We start from the raw sequence: 10,242 nt of genomic DNA, 5'->3' as shown, positions 1-10,242 counted from the left end.
CTTAGGTAGGCCTTTGTACAATATAGGGCATATGTGCAACTGAAACATTTAAAGGGGTTATACCACAATTTAAGGTAATCTCTGATCCAAATGGTTGGTGATAGCTAGGGGATCGGTGGGAGTTTGACCACTGGAACCCTCACCAATGACCAGTACAGAGGTAAAATGTCTCCCACAATAAAGGAAGTGCACAGAGTGGTCAGAACCCTATCGCATAGTTATCCCCTATCTTTTGGATAAATGGATACATTTTAATTGTGGGATAAACCCTTTAAGAGGACCAATCTGTGGCGGAAGCACAGGGTAGATTTGCATCTAATGTATTTGTATGCCACAGATTTTGTCAAAATATATGGGGAAGATGTATCAAAACCTATGTAGAAGAAGAGTGGTGAAGTTGCTCATAGCAACCAATCAGATTGCTTATTTTTATAAAAAAAAAAAAAAAAAAGGCCTTTGAAAAATGAAAGAAGCAATCTAATTGGTTGCAACTGCACCACATAGAAATCCAGCCTATGAAGGAACTAATTCACTTGTAGAAGATTTCTGTGACTGTATTATTGATGTGAACAAGGCCTGCAGAAATCTATGTGTTTCCTGCCAAACCAACTATGTTCTGATGAATGAACCTTTTAAATGCAGCCTATCAAAAGAGTTTACCCTATATAACTGTTGACAACACATTAAATAGGGTAAAATAAGGCTTCTTTCCAGGTTCCTACATCACTGAGTTTCAGCATGACTACCAGCCTGGGCACTGCAGACATCATCGTTCTATTCCCTCTGCACACTGAACTCTCATGCTAGTCAAGAAGCAGCTTCATGCCCAGGAATGCCCGATGTGCAAAGGAAGAAGAGCAGTGACATATGTGGTCCCAGCCTGCTAAAAACATTGAAGTGAGCGTGTATACAGCCTAGAGCTCTTTAACTATATGATAATTCTAAGATACCAAAAGAAAAAATTCCCACACAGTAGGTCCTACGCCAAAAGACATAGATTGAATTCATAAAGAAAGGCGTCAAACAGGACATAAATATCACAAAGTATACTTTATTAACATGAATCCAAAATGACAAGACATTTAAAATAATAAAAAAAAAATACATATGCAGTAACAATCATAGATCCAAAAATGCTGAGAGAGAAACGGGGGCTACGCTTGTCTGCCAGGAAAGAGGTTAAATAACCATGTGCATAATAGATGTTGGCTCCCGTGGGTTAAATGAAAAAGACTGCTGCTCATATATTATATATTAAGGTCGGATCCAGCAAGTGTGCTCGGACCACAGGTGAGTACAACAATCACAGAGCAGACAAAAAACCCCAGGGGATCCATAGAGCATTATAGGTAGGGCAAAACCAAAACTGGACAGAGATAACAAAATACTTTACCAAGTGGAGCAAGAAATACGGCGCTACAGCCACCCTACACCCAACGTTTCACCAATGAAGGCTTCTTCCGGGGTGTCGTCATACATGAAGATTCTGCAAACCCCACTTGCTGCTAATTACCATATTGCAAGGGACATTTGTAAATTAAAAACGGACGTTTTACTTTTTTATTGGGGGAGGGGATTTTTCCAATTTTTTTAACTTTTTTTGTTTAAAATTTTTTTACTTTTTTTTTTTTACCCTTTTTATGTCCCCATAGGGGACTATTCATAGCAATCATTTGATTTCTAATACTGTTCAGTGCTATGCATAGGACATAGCACTGATCAGTATTATCAGTGATCTTCTGCTCTGGTCTGCTTGATCTCAGACCAGAGCAGAAGACCCCAGGGCGGAGCCAGGTGAGGGGACCTCCAGCCGCCATGCTGGATGATCAGATCGCCTCGGCAGCGCTGCGGGCGATCCGATCATCCATTCAAAGTACCGCACTGCTGCAGATGCCATGATCTGTATTGATCACGGCATCTGAGGGGTTAATGGTGGACATCCGTGCAATTGCAGATGTCTGCCATTACCAGTGGGTCCCTCGCTGCTGATAGCAGCCGGGACCTGCCACGCATGACACGTCACCATGTCACCATGACGTACATTTACGTCCATTGTCGTTAAGGGGTTAAATAAAGTGACATTTCTCCAAAAGAACATTTGGGGGCACAACCATTTTATCTTGGACAATGTTCGAACGAAGCGGCGGCCGACACGCCCCCTCAATACAACTCTATGGCAGAGCCGAAGCGCTGCCTTCGGCAATCTCCGGCTCTGCCATTGAGATGTTTTGAGGGGTCGTGTCGGCCGCCGCTTCGTGCGGGGGTCGACACCCGCTATCTGGCCGGAGACCCGGGGCCCTGTACAGAGAGATCGCAGGGGGCCCCAGCGGTCGGACCCCCGCGATCTCAAACTTATCCCCTATCCTTAGGATAGGGGATACGTTTTTCACCACTGGACTACCCCTTTAACATATCAGGCATACATTCAGACAAATATGCACAGCATCTCACATAAGTAAGTACACCCCATAAATTTTTGTAAATATTTTATTCTATATTTTTATGTCACAACACTGAAGAAATTACGCTCTGGTACGATGTAAAGTAGTGAGTGCACAGCCTGTATAAGAGTGTTTAACGTTGTGTTCCCTCAAATAACACAACACACAGCCATTATGTCTAAACCTCAAAAACAAAAATGAGTACACCCCTAAGTGATAATGTCCAAACCATTATTTTTCCGCACTTCCCTAAAGGGGTACTCCGCCCCTAGACATCTTATCCCCTATTCAAAGGTCCCGCCACTGGGAGCCCCCGCGATCTCTCCTGCAGCACCCCGTGTCATCTGCTGCATGGAGCGAACTTCGCTCCATGCCTGATGATGGGCAATACAGGGGCCGCTCCCTTGTGACGTCACACCCTGTCCCCTCAATGCAAGTCTATGGGAGGGGGCGTGACGGTCGCCATACAACAGCTGATAAGTACTGGGAGGATTAAGATTTTTAAATACAAGTAATTTACAAATCTGTATAACTTTCTGGCGCATGTTGATTAAAAAAAAATGTTTTTCACTGGAGTACTCCTTTAATTCTGTAGTTTTAAAGTGGATATGTCACCTAGAGATGGGCACAAAGTCTGTAACAATGTGTGCAGTGGCATATCTATCATAGAGACAGGGTACACCTCTGCTGTAGGCACAGTCAGGGGTTAAAGAACTCTGCACCCTAATCCATCCAGCAGATTATAATGTAGCTTTATAAGGACACTTGCCCCGTATCACCAGTCCATTAAACACCACCAAGCTGTTAGTGAAGGCCGCAGACAGCTACAGGATATGGCCTACACCAGGAACAGATTCTGACCTTTACCCTGGCACAGAGGTGATGTCAGGAGGGGGCCCTGCTGGTGCTCTAAGCTGGAGAGGAGGTAAGTATATATATTTTTTTGTTAATAATATTTTAGTAGGTGGAGGGGGGAAGGCTACCTATCTATAGGGGGTGGTACCTGTTTAATGGGGGGGGACTACTTGCCTAATGGAGAACTACACCTGCATACTGGAGAGACATGCCTGCCTAAGGGGGGGACTAGCTGCATAATGGAGGAACTACCTACCTATGAACATACCTACCTCATAAAGGAACTAACTAACTGCTGTGGAAGACATAATTAATAAGGGACCTATCTACTTAAAGGGGAACCTACTTACCTAATGACTTTTACTGTGTGGGATACTAAGGGTGGAATTATTACCGTTTGTGAACTAGAGAAGGGTAGATTGTATAGAGGTAGGCTGTATGTGGTAAAAGGAAGGGGCCTAAGATGTTTTTCTGGCCCGTTCTGCAAAACAAGTCACAGCTGAGAACAGAACGGTAAGAGAACAACTCCAGGAAGATGTCAACTGTGAGTCACTGGAAGTAACTGCACTGTATAATTACTACTGATGTTCAGCTCGGACCTTCACCTGATAACAAACTCAGGTAAGTGAACATTTTCTGAAAGTAGTTGACTACCCCTGCCCCAGGCTGAATGTACCACACTTGGTTCCACAGGACTTGACAGAGTTTTATTGGCCTTCTAAGTCTCTCACGCACAGTGCCCACTACACATGTCTGATGACTCTGGCTACACCTCTTCTGCAGTCCTCAGTAGCTGACCTATTGTAAAGTTTCCTGTTTTACCTTCTTGCTTTCTGATTCAGAGTTTGACATTACCTGGCTGTCTGGGGCCTGGAACTATACTCTGGATACTCACTTCTTAACCAATATGCTGATATGTGACCGCCTGGTATCTGAACCCTTGGAGCATACTCTGGCAGCAAACTTTCTACTGATTTGGTTCTGCATGACCTTTCGGTACTGACTCAGCTAGTTAGACCTTGCTTTCCATGTAGCTTAGTGGCACATAGCTTAGGGAGGGACTGTCTTCATGGTTGGGGTTGACTTTATCAGGGTAAGCACCCTATGTATGCAGGGACAAGGGTATAGGGACAGATTAGGGCTTCACTTTCCTCCCTGGTTATTGCACATGGCTACAATAGCAATAAGTTATGTTGGCCAACTAGTCCTGTACTCACTGTAATGCAGACTCATAGCATCCCATCCAATAAAGAGTGCAATGTAAAACTTATTGCTGGCTGTTCGTTTATTATATCTAATCTGATAAAATGAAAACAATATCAAATAACATAATCCATAAAACATAATTAAATTGGAAATGGTTTATCAAATTCTTTAATGTTTCCATGGTAACCCTGATATCTTCTAACTCCAACATTAAGTTGAACAATCAACTAATAATAAAGTTAGCATCATTTTGTTTGCAAAAACAATATAAAAGTTGTATTTTTTGTCTCACTATAGAGATCTTGACTCAAAAATGTTTGCTTGTACAATGGAACATTTAATTCACTTTCAATTCATTATGTAATGTAACATTCTGTGTCAATCGGTGGACCATAGCAGTATAATGTTTATAATGTTTTAGCCCTTCCATTGCTGAAAGAATGCCATAATATGCATTTATGAATTAAAGTGCATTATAACTCAAATCAATCTTACAGCATTGAAGCTTATGTCAATGGGAACTGTGTTCCATTGGCAGCACTTCTAATAAGTATATGCTTCTTAGGCTGTGACAAATAAACATTTCAATGATGAATAAAGGACCCTCCCCTTAACCTTCTAAAATCTGAGAAAAAGACAAACACCTCCATAGCTGTGGTAAGTAAACCTAATATCACTCTTTTATGCATCAAATAAATTGCATAATTGTTATTAAATTCATTTTACAGTTTTTTATTTGCTTGTGTGTAATAACAAATGATCAAACCCACTTATCTAATAATGTCACCAGTAATAATAATAATTATAATTACACCAGTAATAATAATTATATCAGTGCAAGCAATGCATGAAGCAAATATATCCAATATAGATGTAAACTTATATACTTGGATATAACTTAACTGTGTTGTATTGTAGCCCACAAGTGGCAGTGACTGTGACCATAAATCTATCCAGTATACAGTGGATAGATGCCTAAAATGGCGCTAACCAGCATGAGAAGAAAACATTTGAATGAACTAGGTGAGATTAAAAAGTGACTTGTATTGGTCTGGACAACATGTTTTGAGGATTACATACCTTCTTCATCAGGTCCTTACATGGTGGACAGAGTAAATGACTTATGTAATAATTGAATTTGCATTCAGAGGCCAGTGACCCCAGGGTCATGAGTGATGTCATAGTGGGTCTTAGGACAGAATTTAGCATACTTTATCATAAAACTCCTTGTATAGTCTCTGCTCAGCCAGTTTTATTTGACCAGACTACTTGTTTTATCTTGTCCATACTTTGTTGCTTTATATTGTATTACAACACTTTTTACATGTAAATTTAGGTATGCAATGGACCATGACTTTTACTAAGTAACCTAAAGTTCTTATGGATCTTTTTTAGTACCGCCTTTCCCTTTGTCACATGTCGGAGACTTTATTTGCATATTAACAGGACCGTAATTTTCTTTCTTCGTTATTCATGTTCCTTTAAACCTGGTCATTTTGACAATTTTTAGAATCTACATGTATAGCTTACTATCCATTAATGTTTATATTAATGCACTTTTATACTTTTTATGTTTGTATTTCTATGTATTGTTTTCACTATGACATCACTCATGACCTTCTGGTCCCCGGCCTTCTTGCTGGTGTTTAAATTTTGTTATTTCATAAGTCTATAACTCTGTCCACCTTCTAAGTATCTGATGAAGAGGATAGTGTAACACTTAGGGGATCCTGCGCAGATTTGATGCGCAGGATTTGTAACTGCAGATTAGAAGCTGTTCTCAGTCATTCAGTTTACATTGAAATCTGCAGCAGATCTGCGCATCAAATCTGCATACATGTGAACATACCCTTAAAATGCATTATTCAGAAAAAGTCACCTTCTCTTTTCTACTGGTCTGTTTAAAAAATTTCTTCCCATGCCAGTTAGCGCCATTATAAGCATCTCTTTTTAAGAGTGATTCCGCTTCCTCACTGCCACTGAATACTGTCTTTACTGCTCCACTGTGGATACTGGATACGGATGCTGGCTGCTTCTGGATACCCACCTAAGGGTAAATATATATATATATGTATAACATTTTTTTTTTTTCCCAGTTTTGTGCCTGTAGTGCAATTGTAGTGCAATACCAACAGGGGAGAGTACATCCTCCTATGCTTTTTAGACTTATTGTCTTATTTAGCCTTATTGTCTGCCTTCTCCTGTTTCTTAACATACAACCGTATAACATTTCTGAACTGTTTTCTTAAAGCTAATAGCTCTGTCTACATTCTGACAGTAAAGTTATATCTATAGTTTCTATGCAATAAAGTATTTGAGGATCATCAAGCAAGTGAACACCCAACCCATCAGAATCTTATTTCTGCCCACGTCTCCAGGCACATTACATTATCAGCAAGCTTCTCATAATTGTCAAAAAATACGAAATAGACATACCAGCTTTCAAGGCTGTAAGAAGAGCAACATCATAGCTACACTAGCTAGAACATTTTAGGCTCTTATTTTTCAAGATCTATTTGGAACATAAAAGAATACTGCTAAAAAGCTAGATACATTTAAAGAATACCAAAGAGAAAAACCTGCATGAATAACACTGTGATTACAAAAGTGTCATTTTCCATTCACTCTTTTTAATGATTGTACTGTACACATGAATGAATAGTCCAGGTTTGGATTAATCTAAACAAAACCATCCTCCCACTCTGGAATCCATTTTTGACAGATTTAATCTGTAAAACATGCTGCTGCCCACTAATATGGATATCAACATGGTGTGTATATGGGAGTCTGTCTCCCTCTACGTTGACCTCCCAGCCACCACGTACAAAAAATAAAACCTTAAGCCAAGTCAAATCCTTGAAGTAGATTCAAATCAAAATACAAGGGTTATACATTTATAGTTCTACACTGAATGACCACTTTATTAGAGATGGTTCCTGTCTCATGATGAAAACTTTTCTGTATGGAAATTAGACACCTGATCCTAGAATGCGGCGTAAAAAGAAGTGGGAACATTTTCTGTGGATAGAGGCATGGTCTTTGGGGCTGAACTATTTAGGGCCAGTAATTCCAAACAGCGAATGAAAGAAGGAATGCAGACTGCTCTCACCATGTGTAGTGTAGCTTTATTGCGGCAGTCCCTGCACGCCCCTGTTACTCTCGTCTCTGCCTGCTGAAGATGTCTTTGCTTTATCTGCTGCAATAAAGCTACGCAATGCTTTTTTGGCCTTTTGGCTAAGATCAAGTGAAGTATCTGTTCTTATCAGTTCATGTCGGTGAATTGGGTACCACTGATGTGGGACTGGTGGGGATGGGTGTTGCATGGAGGGGACAGGTTTACCAGGGCATTCCGGGGCTGATTCTGAGGAATCAGCTCAACGGCTGCCCTGATGTGACCTGTTGCCTCTGGGTCTCGCTATGAGCCTGGAAGGGGCTAAAGCCGAGGTACTTTAGTGCCTCGGGGAGTGGTGACCCTCAGGCGCCGAAATTCACTGTGTGAACTGGCTCCATGAGTTGAAGCACTGGCACCATGAACTCTTCACCTTGTGGCACTCACCTCTTGATTCACGGCCTTCTGGCTAGGATCAGACATTTTTTTATAGATCCAGCCGGATGTCCGGGCAGTATATCTGCACACATTCACTTATTTCTTTCTTTTTATCACTGTGTCACTTTTTGTGCGTTGTGTGTCCACAGGATTGTTAGGATGCGGTAGCTCTTGTTGGTGTCCCTCCTAGCGGTCTATGGAAGGTGTGGGTGGCCATCAGGTTCCTCACCTCCCTTGAAAAACCCTGGGTACTCCTGCATGGGCAGAGTACCGATCGTTAACGGCTCTGTGGCAGATACCTTGGCTAACGCCAAGGAGAATGCTAGGAGCATTTGTGGTCTCTTAGTAGCTTCGGCAAAAAGGGACATCAAACCTGGAACCTCTCAGGGGGAGCATCTCTCTTGTCAGAGAAGGGCTTGCGATAGATTGCATCCTTCGTGCATGTTTTTTTTTTTTGTGTAACACGTTTTGCACTTTTTGTTGCACTTTGGGTGATTCGAGAGCACGTTCCTCGGCTCTTAGACAAAAAGCTACACTACGCATCGTGAGTGCAGTCTGCTTTCCTTTTGTAGTTCGCCAATAATTTTTCTTTATGGACTAAGCACCACCACAAGCGTATCAGACTGTTTTATTTTTTTTATGGGAAAAGGGGGGTGATTCAAACTTTTATTAGGGAAGGGGTTAAATGACCTTTATTAACACTTTTTTTAAAACTTTTTTTTGCAGTGTTATAGATCCCATAGGGACCTATAACACTGCACACACTGATCTCTCATCCTGATCACAGGCGTGTATTAACACGCCTGTGATCAGTGTTATCGGCGCTTGACTGCTCCTACCTGGATCTCCGGCACGGAGCAGTCATTCGCCGATCGGACACGAGGAGGCAGGTAAGGGCCCTCCCGGTGTCCTGCAAGCAGTTCGGGACGACGCGGCGCGATCCCGCTTCATATCGCGGGAGCCGGCGCAGGACGTAAATACACGTCCTGCGTCGTTAAGGGGTTAAGGGGGTACTCCAGTGTAAAAAAAAAATTAATCAACTGGAGCCACAAAGTTTGTACATTACATATACATTTAAAATCTTAACCCTTCCAGTATTTATCAGCTGCTGTATACAACAGAGGAAGTTCTTTTCTTTTTTAATTTCTTTTCTGTGCGACCACAGTGCTCTCTGCTGACACTCTTTTCTTATAAAATTAAAAAACCTTACAAAACACAAAAACAAGTTCAATTGACTGTAGCAAAAATAAACAAAACTGAACATAGATACAGACATTCTGTCTCAAAAACAAAAAGTGAAACTTTTCTAATTGGCCAGCCCAGGTTATGATAAATAACAAATAATGACCTACCTATAATATCCTATTACCAAACAGTCCAACACACACAGACACACACACATTCCTCAACAACATAAATAGCTTTTCCTCGCTTTTTTCTATTTTTTTTCCTTCTCCCTTTTAAATAACATGCAAAAGAAAAGAAAAATATGGCCAACTGCCATAACTAAAAATAATCCAACTTGGAAAATATTTTATGTTATATATATATATATATATATATATATATATATATATATATATATAACTAACAAAAGAAAAATATGGCCAACTGCCGTAACTACAAATTATCCAACTTGGAAGAAAGAGAAAAAGGAAAAAAAAATACACACATACATATACACATATATATACAAACACATACATACACATACATACACATATATACATACATATACACCCTTTCTTCCTTTTCTTTTCCCTTTTATAAATAACAAAAGAAAAATATGGCTAACTGCCGTAACTAAAAATGACTCCACTTGGTAAACCGTAGAACAACAGAAAACTGGTCCGACTGCCTATTCTCACAAAACCATAAGATTGTAAACAAAACCAAAAAAACTTTACAAAAAATTACACATGACAACCTATATAACAATATAACTATATAACAAATAACAACTATAGAACAAGAATACAACCTACACTATACTATCCCATCGCCCACCACACCCTCTGGACATGGGTCAAAGTCCATAGATCACAGTTTATCCACATATTGTCCATAACTGACCCGTGCCAGATCACCACCATCCCCCCAAAAAACCCCACCCAACCTAAAATACACCCCTACCCACCTAATAAACAGAACAATATATACAAAACAATCTACACATACTCTACCACAAAACAA

The 10,242-nt window shown here is 40.5% G+C and overlaps 1 pseudogene; it reads left to right on the top strand.

The window, feature by feature from the left end:
- The first annotated feature begins 7,716 nt into the window (after positions 1-7,716).
- LOC130344805 (U2 spliceosomal RNA) lies at positions 7,717-7,885 on the top strand (annotated as a pseudogene).
- Positions 7,886-10,242: the final 2,357 nt, after the last annotated feature.

This window comes from Hyla sarda, chromosome 1 (assembly GCF_029499605.1).
Source record: "Hyla sarda isolate aHylSar1 chromosome 1, aHylSar1.hap1, whole genome shotgun sequence".
Classification (NCBI taxonomy): domain Eukaryota; kingdom Metazoa; phylum Chordata; class Amphibia; order Anura; family Hylidae; genus Hyla; species Hyla sarda.
This window is presented reverse-complemented; position numbering and strand designations above follow the sequence as displayed.